An 18,462-nucleotide genomic window follows, 5' to 3' on the forward strand; every position below is an offset into this window, starting at 1 on the left:
GGATGGTTCAAGGGGTTTTCTTTGAACCGCAGATGTCTCCCCTAAATTGTAGGCCTGTCTGCCTTGGGGCCATGATCTTAATCTATAGTGGGGCCAGGGTCCAGCCCCTAGAGGCTAAGTGACAGAACCTCTCTCACCAATCTATCCCATTTGGCCCTCAAATGGCAGAGGTCGGCTGTCCTCATGGGATGCTGATAGTTCATGACTGTTACTTGGGGAATGTACAGATGTGCTTCCCTAACCCCTGGTGTCCACTGGAGCCAGGCACCACAGCACACAAGACTCTAAGAGCTGAGAAATGTCCATATTCTACGAGTGGCATTTCTAAGTGAGTTATGCCAGCAACCCCTTTAGCACTGAAAAGGGTGTCGCTTGGTGAATCCACTGATAGTAAATATCATGGGGTGAGGAGTTGGCCTAACGGCTAGGCCGGTCGACCAGTCGGCCTCGAAAATGGGGAACTGTGTTCGAGTCTCGGCAATGACGCTGAACATCCTATGATTCTGGGCAAATCACTTAATCTCCCCGTGCCTAACAAAAATGAATGTGTCCTCATGTAATGTAACAGGTGCTATATAAAGCGCTCTGATACCCGATTCGGGTCAAGTTCGTGCCATATAAAACTCTGTAAAATAAAAATCATGAGACTTCTCTACTGCAATCCACTTTTTCAGTCCGAAGTTATGTCAACCACTTCCCCATCTTAACCTATGGGAACATAAAGTCTCCTGGGTAGTGAAAAAAAAACACAGGCATTCCTCACTACCTGGCCGCATGTGCTCTATTGCGCACACCGACCTGCTATGGCAGGTTGGACACATATGACCAGGGTACCAGCTGTGCAAGTGCACCCGCTTGAGTCTGCAACAGCAGACCTGACATGGATTTAATCAATATGTGTGTAAGTGCCTACATATGAGCCTATGATGGCAGGATGCACACTCAATCACGGGCACCATAGGGGTGCACATGCAGCAGAATGCCCTGGCAGGCGGCTCATGAGTTTCATCATAATAGCTGCCATGAGCACACTTTAGTATGCAATGGGCGACTTGTAAGTGTTTCAGAACATTGAGTCAGCACCACTTCCCAACACGAGTAGGAAGGGTGCGCACACTTTCACACTGTATCAACAGTGGGAAAGTGTCCAGTGACTGGAGGCCACACAAGAGAAATAACAAAAACCAAGGGAAAATAGCAAAAAGTTTAGGGAAACACTACCTGACGAGTATCAGGTCTCACAGGGAGCACGAAATGGGAAATCAGCTTTGGGTAGGGTGTGGGAGAGCGATGCAATTCTCAAGGATCATGACAGGTGGGGTCCAAGGAGGATACATCAGGAGGGGTGGGGAGGAAGGGGCGGGTAAGAGTTAGGGGTGCACTTTTTCAAAATAGGGAAACTAGAAAGTAGAAAAGTCACACTAGGATTTTCCCAAACGATATAAACTAGATGTTGACAAGCAGGATTTTACTATGGAGTAGTTTCCTTGAAGAATAAGAACACCACAGTTTATGATGGTGTAGGGTTCCCAGTCATTAAAAAGTCAAGATAAGCATAGTACCTAATCTTATGAAGGTGGCCTCCGGTAATGTCAAAGGTATTAATAATAAGATTAAGTATTGATCAATATTGGCTTAGCTGAGAGCATCTATTGTGAATGTTATTCTTCTATAGGGAACTCATCTTAAATCCACATTCCCCCAGCCAAGTATTCCAGGCATTTTTTACTTCCGTTAATGCAGCAGTAAGAGGGGTGGCCATATTGATTCTTAAATAACTTCAGTGCAAAGTGCTTCAGCTTATAGGGGATCTGGGGGAGAGATGGATTTGCGTTCAAGTTTTGAATGCAACAACAACTTGTTAATTTAATAAGCTATAGCTTCATAGAAGATAACCACACCGCCCTACAAGAAATATACAGTGTAGTTATGGGTTCAAGGGGTCAATTGTACTTCGATAAACAACAACAGAAGGCTAAATCAGTTCCCTTTCTGACAAGGTTAAAATATAACCTTGCCTTAGTAGGCCCGTCTGCTAATCCTCAAGGCAAATCTTATACCCGATTTTCAAAGTGCTTTTCAAAGTGCTTCAACTCATATTCACGCATTGACTTTTTTTTACCCTCTGTCTTACCTTAAGGTGAATATTCTAGCCAGTTATTTCTCCAACCACTCTGTTCCCATTATCGAGCTGATAATGGAACATCCTAGTAGAATCAATTCTAAATGGGTTGAACATATACCTAATGCTTTCTTCTTTTCTGCATGGGGCGCTTTGAAAGCAATGAAGCCATCTCTTTAAAAGCACAGATTATCAAACAAAATAAAGCAGAAGCTATCCAATTACAATCTGCTTTAGATTTTGCAACTTAAGTATTTATTGCATCAAATACAAAAGCAGCCAGTGTAAAGTTAAGCCACGTGTGCCAAAACTTAGTGAATCAAATAACCTGTTTCCCAAAGAACTATAAGGAAAGTGAACATGTAAGTTTTTATCTAGGTTGGTAAAAGGACAACAGAAGAAAAATTGCATTATTAAATCAATTTTTGATGCTACTCAAACAAAACAGTTACTCTGTCATACTTAATCGGCTAAGTCTTTCTTAAACACTATTCAGATCTTTACTGTGTAACCAAAGAATCTACACCAGAAAATATTAATACATTCTGGAAACTATACAGATGGCCATTTTATTAAATGATTTACAAAAATAATCTTTTATGCCCATTACATTGGCTGAAGTGGAAAACGCAATTTAAAACGTCTCCGAATGCAAAAATGTGTAGGTGCGATTGTCTATCCGCAGAAGTCTATAAACGATTTATGAAGCCATTAAACTATATTTTGGTTATTCTTTTTAATGAGGTCCACAAGAGTAAAGATCCACCCAGCTCTTTCACTTAGGCACTCATTTTAAGTTTCTTAATAAAAGGAAAGCCATGGGACAGTCCAGGTTCATATCGTCCTATTAGCCTCCCTAATTGCAATTATAAATTCTTTGCAAAAATAATAACCAGCAGATTGGCACCACTAGCACAATGTTTGGTCCATCAATACCAAAACATCTTTCTACCTACAAGATTGTTATCAACTAAGAGCACTCACTTAGTACAATCCATTAACTATTCTGTTGAACTCAGGTATTCACTATGATTTGTTGACCTGATGAACAGTTCATATAAAAATACAGAAGCTAAAATTAAAATAAATTTTTAAGCAGCTGCTCACGTTACTAGTAGGCGTGGGACGAGGCAGCATTTCCCTATTTCCCCTTCTCCTTTTTGCATTTTTATTGAGCCTTTGGCTTGTGCTCTTGGGCAAGATCCCAGGATTTTACCCCCATTTGATGGTGTAGTGAAGTTGAAATTGTACGCAGATGACATGATATTATATCTGGCTTCAGAAGAAATTAACATCCAACAGCTTTTGCCAGAATTGAGGAATTCATACATTTGAATATAAAGTAAATCATTCAAGATCGGAATCCTTATTATTTAATATTGTCTCTTCCATTTTGCCAATTTAATTGTAGGTGCAGTATTCTATGGGCCATTATATTAGGTATTTGGGGATTTCATGTTACAATCAATCTGACTGATTTAGTTCAATTAAACTATACCCCAACTTTGATTAAACTACACCAGGTACTGAATCAGTAACAGCCGTTAGCCTTTTCCATCATTGATAGGGTCACTCCAATTAAAATGATTTTTTACTCTTCCTTTGTTTATATATATTTTTTTCCAGTGTTAGCTTCAAGGTCCAGCAGTCTATTTTTGATAAATTTGATTGAATGATTTGTTATTTCTTATGGCAATGGAAAAAAGTGTACAAACTTAAAGACACTACAACTTGATATTGAAGAGGGAGGGCTGGCTATTCTATTGACAGGCCACCTTGCTCGATTGGGTATCTTGAGTTACTACTGTTAGTAATATTTCTAACTACATTTATCTGAGCATGATTTTAGGATGGGTTGAGGTCGAGTTGTTTGTGTTTTTAAAAATATCTAGGCTGCTGAAGCGTACCAGCTACAAGGCACCCCATAGTCTAGCTAATAGATTTGAGAAAGTTTGCAAAAATTCAAAGTGTCCTGGACACATTTGTATTTATGATTAAGAGACTGCTGCCAGCTAGGTCTACAGCTAAGCAAATCTGTCATATCCAACTCGGAAAGGGTGCAATGACCTCAATTGGCATGTTTCATACAAGCAAGACCATTAATAGCTTGGAACTAGTTAGTCAATAATCATCCAGAAATTGCTTCAAACATGTGTATCAGTTATTTACAAATCAAAAATGTTGTTAATGAGAGTAAAAATAACTTTCCCAATTAGCTCAAAATATAATTAAAACTTACTTTGTATCCCATCTTAATGGTATAGGCAATTGGTATTGATTATTACATGTCAAACAGGGGGAAGAAGTGATACCTCCTTTGTTAAGAGCTATTGCAGCTATCACAAATTGCAAGGTTGATCGGAACCTTTTGTTTTGTCTTTTTGATTTTAGTAATGTTAATAATTCAGTGTATGTTTAGGATTGTTTATCAGGGAGTAAAGTGTACACTAAGGGAACTACAGTGTTATTAATGTAGACATGAATAGTGTATATTTGAGTGAATGGATATTGTGTGGATTTAAACATCCCATCCATCATACAAATATCACTAGTCTCTAATTTTACAAGGTTAAAGATTAGTATATTTTTTTTAGTGTTTTTGTTGTCGTGCAATAGAAAGCTTTCCTTAGTAACAGTGGCAGTTAATTCAGAAAGAATGTTAATAACAGAGTATGTTTAGGGTATCATATGTTGTGGGTCGCTTGCCTGTAATTTTGGCTGTATAATTTTTCTCAAATTTGGAATTGTAGGCATAGAACTTGTTACATGCAGAGGAATGTGTTGTGATACCTCCCTCACAACTGTGCCACAGGGTTCATTGTAGGTGGATGCCAGGTCTTTCATTGATTTATATTTTCTCTAACCTCAATCTCCAAGGCAGAGGTAGAGTGGTTATGCTCTGTGGTTCTTTTAACAGTGTCCCCAAGAGTAACCGCTCTGCCTGTGCAAGGGGATTAGTAATATTGCATACATCTCCAATGACTCCTGGTCTCAGTTAGTCTCTCCTTACAATAAAGGTAGCCAGCATGTTTTAGGAGTTGATTTCCTCTTTGGGATTTTACAAAAGTGGCTTCTCTTCCTGATGCCACTTTTTATATGTCTGAAAAAGAGGGGATAAAAAGAGTTTTTGAGTTTTATTGTTTAACATCAATATTTATCCTGCATAGAAAATGGTGTTAGTTTTATTGGTTTGACATTGTTTGTTTCAGAATACATGTTTTACAATCTTTGGATGTTATATGTTTGTTTGCAACCTGAAAAAAATGGTTAAAACAACATTGCATGTGTATTAAGTTTTCAAAGAACATGTTGTCTTTTACTTTGTTTACATTAAATTTTACCAGCAGTTATTATTAATCAAATATGCTTTTTTGTTGATTCCTGATAAAAGTTAAATAGGTCTTTTCATTTAGTTGATTTGGTATGCCTCACCTTTGTAAGGTTGCTTTGTTTGCTTGTTCCTCCTTTTACTGGTCTACTTTGGTGTCTTCTGCTGATTTAGCTTTATCCCTCTTTGCTTATGTTGGGTAGGCCTAAAAGGAAAAGTGGAATTTTAATGGTTAATGATTAACTTGGCTTTTTGGTTTCTGAAAATAATCTTTTTTGTTAGTTTTGGTTGCCACATTATGTTTTTGATCTACATTACCTGTGAAAGTCCTTCTGACTGATGAACAAGTGTGTGATTGGATGTTTGAAAATCCTGTTGATGGATTTGATTTTATTGTTTTTAGAAGATGTTGATTCAAGCTGTGCAAAACAATAAAATAATGATTGTATGTTTTGACACTTTTTTTGTGCATTTAATAAAGCAAGAAGTGACCATTACAGTTAATGAGGCAAGAATCAAGTCTAGTTAAAATATGAATTATGCCACACAACTCTGACCAGCACCTTCTCTTACACAAGCACCCTGCAGAGTTAGAATTATAAGATTGCTCTCAACACTGACAAGCACCTTCCCTTAGTCAAACACCTGTTGGTCTTGGAATAGTAATTTTGCCCCCTTCCACAGACCAGCACTTTCCCTGACGCAGACACCAGTTGGAGTTAGAATATTTATTTTGCCCCCACCACTGACCTGCACTTTCCCTGACCGTAACAAATATTGGATTGAGAATATATGTGTTTGTCCTCCTTCACTGACCAGCACTTTCCCTGAGGCAAACACCTGTTGAAGTTAGATTACAAAACTTACCTCCACCACTGACCAGCACTTTCCCTCAGGCAAACACCTGTTGTAGTTTGAATAGCAACTTTGCCCCCCACCACTGACCAGCACCTTCCCTGAGGCAATCACATGTTGGAGTTTGAATAGTAATTTGCCCCCACAACTGAGCAGCACATTCCCTGAGGCAAACACCTGTTGGTGTTTGAATAGTAATGTTGCCTTCCTCCACTGACCAGCACATTCCCTGACCCACACACCAGTTGGAGATAGAATAGTTTTCTTTAACCTTCTTCATGGACTAGCGCTTTCCCTGAGGCAAACACTTGTTGGAGTTTAGAATAGTTATATTGCCCCCCACCACTGACAAGCGCTTTCCCTCAGGCAAACACCTGTTGGATAAAAATATTTTTTGCCCTCCTCCACTGACTAGCACTTTCCCTGAGGCAAATGATGTCGAGATTGATTATTAATTGAACAGCAGTTTCGCTGTGGCAAATACCATGTGGAGTTAGAATAGTAATTTTGCCTACCTCCGCTGACCAGCACATTCCAAGAGGAAAACTTTCTGTGGAGTTATATTACTTTTTTGAGGTAAATCACCTTAGAGCACCTTCCCTGAGGCAAACACCAAAACATACCTTATAGATTTTATAATATTTTATGGAAAAAATATATTTTGCTTTGTATGAATTTTAATTTAGAGTATACTCAGAGTAGATTTCTAATCTTTTTTTGGATAAAAATCTATTGTAATATGTTTTTGGCAGTATTCTGTTAAAATTGAAAAAAAACATACATTTCGGATTTTGAGTTTAGAACTTACCTGTAGTTTTAAAATCACTTACTTCAGAATGTAAAAATGTGTTTTCCTGCTGGGGCTGTTTTTCAACATCTGTGAATGATTTAAAACATTTGTGGGGGTATATTATTTAATTGATTGCATTAAGAAGCTGTTTGGTTTAATCTGTACACTTACTTTGGTCAATAGATGGCAGTGTTTGAACTGTCGAGTCTCAGTTGTCTCCTCTCTCTCCAGCTGCGTGTGGTCCCCATTGAAGTCAGTGCACCACTGAGCACAAAATTGTGGTTGGCTGCATTTATATGTTTTTGGGGATTAAACAAATATTTTAAATAAAATAAGTGTTGTGAACGATTTTTCCTTGTGATTTAGAAGCTGACAGAAAGTATATGTTTTAAGTGCTGTGTGAAAAGTTGATGAATATGTTCCGTTTCAGAATGGTAGCCATTTTTAATAGATGGTGGATGGGCTAGTGCAATGGAAATAGTAGAAGGGCACCTGTTTTAGATTTTTAGAATTGTTTCATATAAATAAATATGTACAAAATGTTACACAGGTATTGAAATTAGTACTAAAGCATTAAAATTAGCATGTGAGGTTTTTTTTAGATTTAAAATTTGATACACATATAAAGAATAATACCCAAGTATTAAAAATGAATACCCAAGTATTAATAGACTCCCCCACCCTAAAGCCCCCTATCTCCCTTGCATCCCGTGCCAGTTGATGGGTTACAAATTTTTAAAAAACACTGTTTTCTCTTACCCATAGTAGGAGATTGAATAAATGTAATATCCGTTGTAATGGTATGTGTTGTAATAGTATGTGTTGTGAATAAATGCGTTGTAAAGGTAATTTATATATACCCCTGTTATCGTTGCGCTGCAATGGTTTGTGTTGTTAAAACATGCGTTTTAATGGTAGCCATGTTGTAAAAATTGCATTGTAAAGGTAGGCTTTGTAATGGTGTGCGTTATAACATCATTTTTTCGGGGGAGGATGTTCCAGGCTTTAGGAGCCAGGTTTGAGAGGGATAATCCACGGGCTCTAGCTCTCAAGTGCAGGGGGGCATGTTGAAGCTAGTGGCTGGCTCAGCAGAAGTTTCAGGTCAAGGTGTAGAAACTAATGTGGATGTTAAAGTAGGTGGGGCCTAGATTGTGTAGGACTTTGTAAGTGTGCGAGGAGCTTGAAGAGTGCCTATTTGTGGACAGGGATCCAGGTGAGGTATTTGAGATGTGTGGAGATGTACATTTGGGGTGGGAGTTCGATTGTGAGTTAGGCTGCTGCACTTTGGAAGACCTGGAGCTTGTTAGGGAGCAAAGCTGATAGAGAATGTGTTGCTGTAATACAGTTTACTGTTGATAAGAACCTTTGTAATGGCTCTACAGACATTGAGCAGGAGCCATTTAAAGACTTTTTAGCAGATTTTGAGGGTGTGTAAGCAGGAGGAGATGACCTTGTTGATGTTGCTGATCTTGCTAAATTGGTTGTAAAACACTGTCCTTAGGTTGCTAGCCTGATGGGCCAGAATAGGTACATGTTCGAGTTTGGCTAGCTTCCAGTCTGAGGAACACAGTGAGGTGTCTTTTCTGGAGATTACCACCTCAGTCTTCTCTGAGTTGAACTTCAGACTGTTGGTCTGAATCCCCCTTGTGACTTCAGACAAATAGGTGGTGAACTTAGTCTGAGTGTTGGAAGTTTTGTCAGAGAGGTAAAGGATGAGCTGGGTGCAGTTAGAGGATGAAATGATGCTGATTACGTTGGTATGGATGATGTTGGTGAGCTGTGTCACATAGGTGTTAAACATGTGTGGGGCTGAGTGAAGATCCTTAGGGTCTCCACAGACCAGATTGGTGGTAGCATAATGCTGGCTGATTGGTTGCACCCGGTGAGGAAAGAGATTGTAAGTGGAATTAATTGTGGCTTTAAGTGAAAGTGAAGTGTGGCTGGCGCTGTGAGAAAAGAAATATGATCACAATTGGTGGTGGAAATAGAAGTGCTTTGCTATTAATTTTTTGAGTCAAGATCTTTGATTATTTTTAGGTTCAGGCTGCAAAGAGAAATGCGAATTAGAAAACAATCTGTTTTGTTGTGGTACTTAAAGTGGTGATTTACTGATTAGAAATATTTGTTTATTGAACATATATTCTTACATTTGAAAATGTCTGTAACAAGAAATAAAGAAAAGGCTTGACTACGGATATAATTGTTGACAAGCATACCTATAACAGTATAGTTCCCTGTCTCACCTTTCTCCAATACGGCACACCACCAGCAAACTTTAGGACCAGCACCCTAACGCACACATAAAAAGAGGTGGACAAAGAGCAGAAAGAGAAAGGTGAACATTGTCTTTTTCGAGAGAGAGAGATAAAGAGAGAGAGAGAGAGTGAGAGAGAGATCGAGAGAAAGAGACTGATAGAGGAACTCAATGTTATGAAAAGAAAAAGGAATTCTAAACGTAGACGTGGAGTTAAATGAAAACACTAGTGAAAAAGGGATCTTAAATAACCTTTGGTGTGTCTACCACTAATCCACTGAGTCAGTGGAGATCTGGCATTTCTCTGGATCCAAGCAGTACTTTACGTTTGCCACTGACACTTCAACAACAAACAGTTTTAGCTGGTCTGCCATGACATGGTGGACCAGTCTGCATTTTTTATTTATTTTGTGTTTAAAAGCAAATAAATCATTTCAATGAAGCATTAGGCGTTTCCTCCCAGTACAGTGAGGACCTCGTTTCCTATTTCCCTTCCGGTGCTCATAAGGAAAGGGAAAGCTGGCATGGTGTCAGAATGTCCTTCAAGGATTATATGTATATATATATCTATATTCACTGAAATAACCATAGGTTTCAGACATGTTATAGTTAGGAATTAGCATTTAAAAAACCTTTGAAATTCACTGAAAAAACCATAGGTTTCAGGGGTGTTATAGTTAGCTGGACATTTCACTCGAAAAAAAACATAGAAATTCCTCTGTTATAGTTAGTTCTACTAACTATAACTCGCGCGCCCGCAATCCACTGCTGATGATGTCACATATTACATTCTTCATGACATGGACAGTGACATCACTGATGACATCACTGATGACATCTCAAATGACATCTCTGATGACATCACTGATGACATCATCCAGTGAATGTGGTTTGGTTCGTTATTTAAATATGTATTATATATATAGCAATCTGCATTGATGAACGAGTGGATATATAAATATCTTGATGGTGGATTTAGTAGCAGTGTGATTGGCTGTTTACTTGAGTATTTTATAGTGCCTCACTAAATATTTTGGATAGTGACTAAACTGTGTAAATATCTGTATCACTTTGTCAGTTGTTGTGTAAACTGCTGCACCAGTTGGTTACTAGCTAAGTGAAAGTCTATATTAGTTATTGATTAGTTAACTGAGTATTTGTATGGGAGAGTGAATGTGTCTGTGGTTCGGTGGGGGGGTGTGACTGCCCAAAGATGTGTGAATAGTTGATTCAGTCGGTATATGAGGTTAAGACTGCATGTTATAACTGTTGTTTGCATGAGAGAATATCTTTATGGGCGTGTTGTTGTGCAAATATATCTCTCAATGGTACATGTCCAGCAAGCTAGAAAAATAAAAGGCAGTGTATGTGACATTTTTTGTATATAAATAAGTATACATTACACTTAGATATTATATGAGTGACTGTATGGATAACTGTATACTTGTACTAGTGATTTTATAACACACTAAGTATGAGTTACTATCTACATGAATAAGTAAAGGTGGCGTTTTTATAAGTCTGTACCTGACTTAATGTAAGTATGTTCCATTGTTTGCATAAGTGAGTTGGATAACTCCATAAGTGAATAGGATGTGTGCTGGTGTGTAATGTTGATATAGGTGTTTAAGTATATTTGATATTGTTCTATTAGTCTTTGTCAGTATGTATGAATGAATTTATAGGTAAGTGATTAGATGCGTGTGTAGATCTAGGAATCACTTAGTGGGTTTTTTGAAACTTATATTGGTGTGTCAACAGATTCAAATAAGGTACTTTACAGTGAGTTATGAAAGGTCATACTAGTGTATGATGAGGTGTATCTGATTGTCACGTCGATGATGTCATCAGTGATGTCATCAGTGATGTCATTTGAGATGTCATCAGTGATGTCACTGACCATGTCATGAATGATGTAATATGTGACATCATCAGCAGTGGATTGCGGGCGCACGAGTTATAGTTAGTAGAACTAACTATAACGGAGGAATTTCTATGGTTTTGTACGAGTGAAATGTCCAGCTAACTATAACACCCCTGAAACCTATGGTTTTTTCAGTGAATTTCAAAGGTTTTTTAAATGCTAATTCTTAACTATAACATGTCACAAACCTATAATTTTTTCAGTGAATTCCGTAGGTTATTTAAAAGCTAATTCCTAACTATAACATGTCTGAAACCTATGGTTTTTTCAGTGAATTTCAAAGGTTTTGTAAATGACAATTTTTAAATGTATTAATTGTTATATTTATTTTTTTGATAGTGATTTACTACATTTTTTTAAACTATTTATTTTTAGATATTTTATTTTTTAAATTGCATTATAATTACATTATACATTACATTACAAAATATACTTTCTCAGAATGAATTACTTTAGTTTAAATACTTTGCAAATAGGCAATAGACTATTATACTTTGCAAATAGGCAATAGGCAAATACAGTAGTTACAGTTGTTGCAATGGGCAACACAATTTCAAACACAATGCAACATTGAGCTCAATGGGAATTTGTAGTTAAATGCAATTAGTTACTTTATGGATTACTTTTGTAACCACAGGACTGGATCCTAGATTCAGTCCTGGGACATCTCCTGCAAACAGTTGAGTAAAAGCGTTTTGGTTACACTAGTGATTTTTAAGGAATATTATTGTATTTTAAAAGTTGACACAAACTTTTTCACATAGAATCACCAATGTTATCCTATGGGAGGAAATTCACTTAGCTGGTAAGTAGTGTTATCTTTACTTTTTCTTACTCAGTGGTGGATCCTGGGTCGAGCACTGGTGCATCTCCTGTAAACAGTTAAAAGAATGCGTTTAAGTCATAGAGGCGAGTTTTAGGGAATATTTGTAGTTTGTGAAAATCGACACTTAGAAACTTTTCTGGTGAAAACCAGACAATGGATTCCTATGGAAGGAAATACAAGTTACTGGTAAGTACAGTTAGAATTACTTTTTAGGGTCAGTGCTGGGCTAAAAGATGCAGCACTGTGTTCTCTCCTGATAACAGGTGAGTAAATCGGAATTCGTTGTTCGGATGATTTTAGGTGAATATTTTAAAGTTCCAAAACTCCACACTTAGAAGAATTTCCAAGTGAAACCAGTCAATGTTAGCCAATGGAAGGAAATTCAAGTTACTAGTAAGTACGGTTAGAATTACTTTTCAGGATCAGTACTGGGCTCAAAGATGCAGCACTGAGGTCTCTCCTGATAACAGGTGAGTAAATCGGAATTCGTAGTTCAGCTGATTTTAGAGGAATATTTGTAAGTCCCAAAACTCCACACTTAGAAGAATTTCCAAGTGAAACTAGTCAATGTTAGCATAAGGAAGGAAATTCAATTTACTGGTAAGTACGGTTAGAATTACTTTTCAGGATCAGTACTGGGCTCAAAGATGCAGCACTGAGGTCTCTCCTGCTAACAGGTGAGTAAATCGGAATTTGTAGTTCAGCTGATTTTAGAGGAATATTTGTATGTCCCAAAACTCCACACTTAGAAGAATTTCCAAGTGAAACTAGTCAATGTTAGCCTATGGAAGGAAATTCAAGTTACTGGTAAGTACGGTTAGAATTACTTTTCAGGACCAGTACTGGGCTCAAAGATGCAGCACTGAGGTCTCTCCTGATAACTGGTGAGTAAATCGGAATTCGTAGTTCGGCTGATTTTACTTTGGTCCACTATATATAGAGCCACTCTCCTACACCATCCCCTCCCTTCACCAATGTGTAAACGCGCCCAGTGTCCATTTTAATTTGGGAGATTAAGTCTCCTTGAATCCTGAGGGTCCCTGGGGTCCAAGTAGCCCACTAGGTACCTCCAGTAAGCGCCACAGAGCTGCGTTGCAGAGAGGTGTAAAAAGGGGAACGGCCTGGGCCACCTCTCTGCAACGCAGCGCAGTGGCGCTTACTGGAAGCACCTGGTGGGCTAGTTAGCCCCCAGGGGGCCCTCAGGATTGAAGGGGAATTATTTCCCCAACTTAAAACACGCCACAGGGCGTGTTTGCACACGTCACCTCAGGCCCCGTCCCCTCCCTTCGCCCCTGTGTAAACGCGCCCTGTGCCCTTTTTATGATGGGAGATTAAGTACCCTTGAATCCTGAGGCTCCCTAGGGTCCAACTAGCCCACTAGGTACCTCCAGTAAGTGCCACAGAGCTGCATTGCAGAGAGGTGTAAAAAGGGGCATAGCCTCTGAGCACCTCTCTGCAACACAGCTCCATGGCGCGTACTGGAGGTACCTGGTGGGCTAGCATTCTGCTCCCCCTATTGAAAAGCAATCTGCTTTGCTACTTGTAAGAGACAGCAGGTTTCCTGCTCTCTATTCCAAATAGCAAAGCAGTTTGCAATGACAGGGTGGGAGCCGCGAAGCTCCCGCCCTGTCATTGCAAACTATAGTGTCCCGGGGTGGGTACCCCGGGACACTGCAGGAGCCAGCTCTTGGGGTGGCAGTCCCCAGGGCCTCGACAAGGCTCCAGGATGAGGGCCGCGCGGCCCCCCCTCCCATATTTTACAAAGCCAGGGGTGGTGGTCACGGGGCTGAGGGTCCTTCATGGACCCCCCAATTTCAATCTTTAGCGCCCCAGGGGGGTGGCAGTCCCCGGGGCCACGGGGGGAGCCGTGAGCCCCCCTGCCATTCATGTTTTAAAGACCCAGGGGGTGGTGGTCTCCGGGGCTGGGGGGTCCTGAGAGCCCCTACGCAACTAATTTTAAGAAGCCCCGGGGGTGGCGGTCCCCGGGCCTGCGGGGGGCCGTGAGCCACCACCTATATTATGATAAAGCCCTGGGGAGTGGCAGTCCCTGGGGCAGTGTGGGGGGGTTGGGCCCCCCACACTTTTTTTGATCATGCCCCGGGGGCTAAATAACAAGTCAAGTCAAGTCAAGTCAAAGTATGCTTTATTCGAATATTATTCATAAAAGCAAAAAACATTTTACAATAACAATTTCATACATGGTTAAAAAGGAATTAAATTAAGATCCATATATACAAAGCATACACATATCTTATACATGACCATATAACATGTTTTTCTTAGGCGGTAAAGAATTAAAAAGTAGTTTTAAAAAACATAAAACATAAGAGAGAATAATCAAAGGACTAGCAGTCTCTCCTAGATCATGAGAGTAGTCAAATGACTAGCAATCTCTGTCTGATTGTCCACGCCCAGCCTAGATATTTTGCAGTGGCTACTGTAATCCATGGCAAAGTATTAGTACGTATTATACGCAGGGCCACTATGCCACTGGTTGTTCCTAGATTTTTGCACATCGGAGACAACCAGTTACGCCTTGGGGCCGCGTAAAACTTGCAGACAAATAAAAAGTGTCCAATAGTTTCCTTGTCTGCACCACACACAGGACATCCATCACACGAACCCCCTTCCCACTTAGATGTCAAAGATTTGAGGGGAAGAGCACCTACTCTCAGTTAGAAAAGGAGCTTTCTTTCCAAGGGCCTTGTTATGATATCCCAATATGGTTCCAGACAAGGATACATCTTAACCTCCATAAAGTCTGCAGTCATGGAACCAGCACACAAGCTGTTCCAGTTCTGTCTAGCAACCGACTCCCAATGAATGTTCTTTAAGGTGCTTTTAGATGGAAAGCTGGCTCTCGCCGGGTCATCCCAAAGTGTGCGCAAACCAAGTTTAAACAGAGATGTCCTAAGTGCCTTTAACCATTCTATTTTATGGAAAGCATCAGACCTTATGATATCTAAAAAACCATCTACATAGTGAGAAAGGGCAGGAGTTGTCCATATCCTGCGCCAATACAAAATAGGGCGCAGTTGTACCAAATCTGAGATTGCTTTTCTGCCCAGGTCATATTTAAGGGGCAACAATGGGGTGCTTTTAGGTAGACCTGTTATTGCCCTTAAAAATTTATTTTCTGAGATTTGAAGAGCAGCAACCTTCTCAAAGCCCCAGAGCTCAGCACCATATAAGGCGGAGCCTAGAGCTTTGGCTTCGTACACCTGTAGAACCGGTTTTATAGGTTTGGTCAATGATTTTCTATGCTCTGAGGAAATGGCGCCTGCCAATTGCCTATGCCTAAGTGTAGCAATATCAGTGTGATGCCGCCAATTTTGCTCGCTAGAGATATGCATGCCCAAGTACGTAAAGGTGTTCACTACTTCTAGCGGGCGATCATTCAAAATAATTTTTGATTTAAAGCTACAGTGAGGATTAAATATCATTAACTTTGTTTTGGCAGTGTTAATTTCTAATCCAGACTCCCTACAGAATTGGTCAAAGATAGATAAGGCACGCTGAGGTCCACTCGGAGTTTTAGATAGGATGAGCGTGTCATCAGCAAACATTAAAATGGGGATTTCAATCCCAGCTAAAAAAGGAGCGTCCACTTGAGCAGAGGTCATGCGGGCAACAACATCATTAATATATAGGGTAAAGAGAACAGGAGCCATCGAGCATCCCTGCCGACCTCCCCTTTCAACAGGGAAGTCCGTGGTTACCGAACCGAGTCCTCCCCACTGGATTCTGGCGTAATTAGATTCATGCAACCTCATAATCAAAGACAGTAAATCGGTAGGAAGGCCCTGCTTGTTTAGAACCATCCAGAGCTTGGAACGGGGAACAAGGTCGAATGCGGCCCGTAGATCGACAAAGGCCGCATACAAGCTGCCTTTGCCCAACATCACCGTCTTCCATTGTATTAGGGTAAAGCGAAATGCCTGGTCCACCGTACTTGTGGACCGTCGGAAGCCAGCCTGGAATGGTGAGAGAGCGTTGGTCTCATCCGCCCATTCCAGGAGCCTGTTGACGATCACACTGTGGAAATTTAGTTTGCAACTGAACATTATCTGCGCCATCTTGCCTCTCCCCAGCGCCACGCACTGAAAACGCATGGCAGCCATTTTAGGCACCCCACTCTCTCTCCCCGCTCATCGCCGATCACCAGCGCGCCCCTCAGGCGCTGCGAACATCCCCCGCGCGCTGGCCACCCCCGCTCTCTCATACATGGGCCATAAAACCTCTCCTTCTGCGTGACCCTGCCATGGAATCGCACCCCGTGCCTGACCAACACCTCCTTTCATCCCATACATGGTCATACATCCTCTTTGATAACCCCCTTCCTCCGCGCCCGATTGTCCGAACCAATCCCAGGCCATCACCTAGCCCTGCGGATGCAGTTTATTGCCCCTACTATAAGGGAAACACCCCACATCAAAGGGATTACAGTGGATTAAGGCCCCCCCACCCCCTGGGACCCGACCGGTCGCACACACCCCCAGGAATTGGCGGAATGTCCAGCTGTGTGATAGCCATCTCCTCCTGTGTGTGGGGTGGGGACTTCCACTGTAGATATGTGTGGGAACGAGCTTGAAGTGGGGATTCTGAGGATGTTCTTTCATGTATCAAAGCAATCTCAAGAATGTGCCATGTATGATAAACCTGCAATAAAGTCATAAACCTGTGTATAAGAGGCCAGGCCTCAGAGATGCAGCTAGAGCACCTCATGATGATACCTTGCTGTCTGACCTGATGTGTTTTCCTCCGGAGAGAATAAAACCTTGTTTCCTGCCTTCCAGTCTCCGGCGCCTGCCTCTTTGTTGGTTTATCACTGAATGGTACAATAGGCGATTACCGCCGGGCAATACTTGAAAGGTTATCGACTGCGACTGCCGCTACCATTTAACAATTGGCGTCCCAAACGTGGGGCCCATCAGCGACACGTGGATCCAGTGGGAGAGGTCCCGACGACAGAGTGAACGGCTGCAACGATCGGGAGAGCTCCTGCCTGATAGACCCTCGTCTGGCAGCCGATCATCCGAACTTCACTGGTTCCGAACAGACCTCTCTCGAGTGATCTACGGTCCTGACTGGGAACCATCAGGAGTGCCGCGGAAATAACGGAGAGTAGAGGACGATCGGGCGCTGGAGGCGGAAGACGAGAAACTGTCCACGCGGTCCGGGTGAGGTCGTGAAACACGACAAATTGCGAAACGATTGATTGATTGATTGAAAATACTAGTATTGCTTATTGATTGTTCTCTTTGAGATATTCGCTGTCTGCAAACGGGGAGGAGTAGAAATACTCCCTCTCCCTTTGCAGATAGTGAAGGGTAGGTAACGCAGACTTTTGTCCCCATTGTAACCCGTCGTGCCTATTTTTATCTCCCCACTGATTGATTGTCCGAATATTGATTGTTTTGAAGGATAGTGCTCTTTGAGATATTCTCTGTTTGCAAATAACGTAGAATAGAAATATTCTGTCTAGTCTTTGCAAATAGTGAAGGGTAGGTAACGCAGACTTTTGTCCCCATTGTAACCCGTCATGCCTATCTCTTTCTCACCATTGATTGATTGATTGTCCGAACACTAGTTGTTCGATATTGGTTCTTTGGAGGTATTCTCTGCTTACAAATAATGTGGAATAGAGATATTCTATCTAGTCTTTGCAAGCAGTGAAAAGATAGGTAGTGCTGACTTTTGTCCCCGTTGTAACCCGTCATGCCTATCTTCTCCCCATTGATTGGTAGTTCGTTCTGCCCGGACCGCTTATTAGAGGTGAACCATCCGGCTCCACTGGAAGGCACCCCTAATAGGGACATGTTCACTAAATATGGACTAGTCGCCGTAGCTTATAGCAAGCTATGGCATAAATATACAAAGGGGGACCCCGAGAGTCAGTGGCCACTGGTGGGATCCTTTTTGACCCTACAAACACAAGAAATGCTAGGAAATAGCCCTTTACGAGGAATATGGAACAAGGAGGAGGAGCCAAGCCCACGGTCGAGGTAGCCACGAGGTAGCTCGGATCCGCCGCTCTCATTGCCTAAAACATGTCTGCCTTACTGCCCACCCCGCCTAGTAAACGCGACAAAATCCTGCACCAACGGAAGCCTGCTGGTACCCACTATCGACGTCCCCGAACTGGGCTAGATCGCGCACAATTGGGCTATGTTATTTTTCCGATTACGCAGTAACATCCTTGTGCTCGTTACCAGATTGCAAATATGTACAACACTCCAACAAAGTAGTATAGTTATAACATTTTAATAACTTATAGGTATAACAAACACGCCAACAGGGTAAACACATTAAAAAAAAAAACGTTTTTAAACAACTATTTACATGACAGTCCTCGCCCCTCCT

The sequence above is a fragment of the Triturus cristatus genome, chromosome 5_2, assembly GCF_964204655.1.
Source record: "Triturus cristatus chromosome 5_2, aTriCri1.1, whole genome shotgun sequence".
In the NCBI taxonomy this organism is placed as follows: domain Eukaryota; kingdom Metazoa; phylum Chordata; class Amphibia; order Caudata; family Salamandridae; genus Triturus; species Triturus cristatus.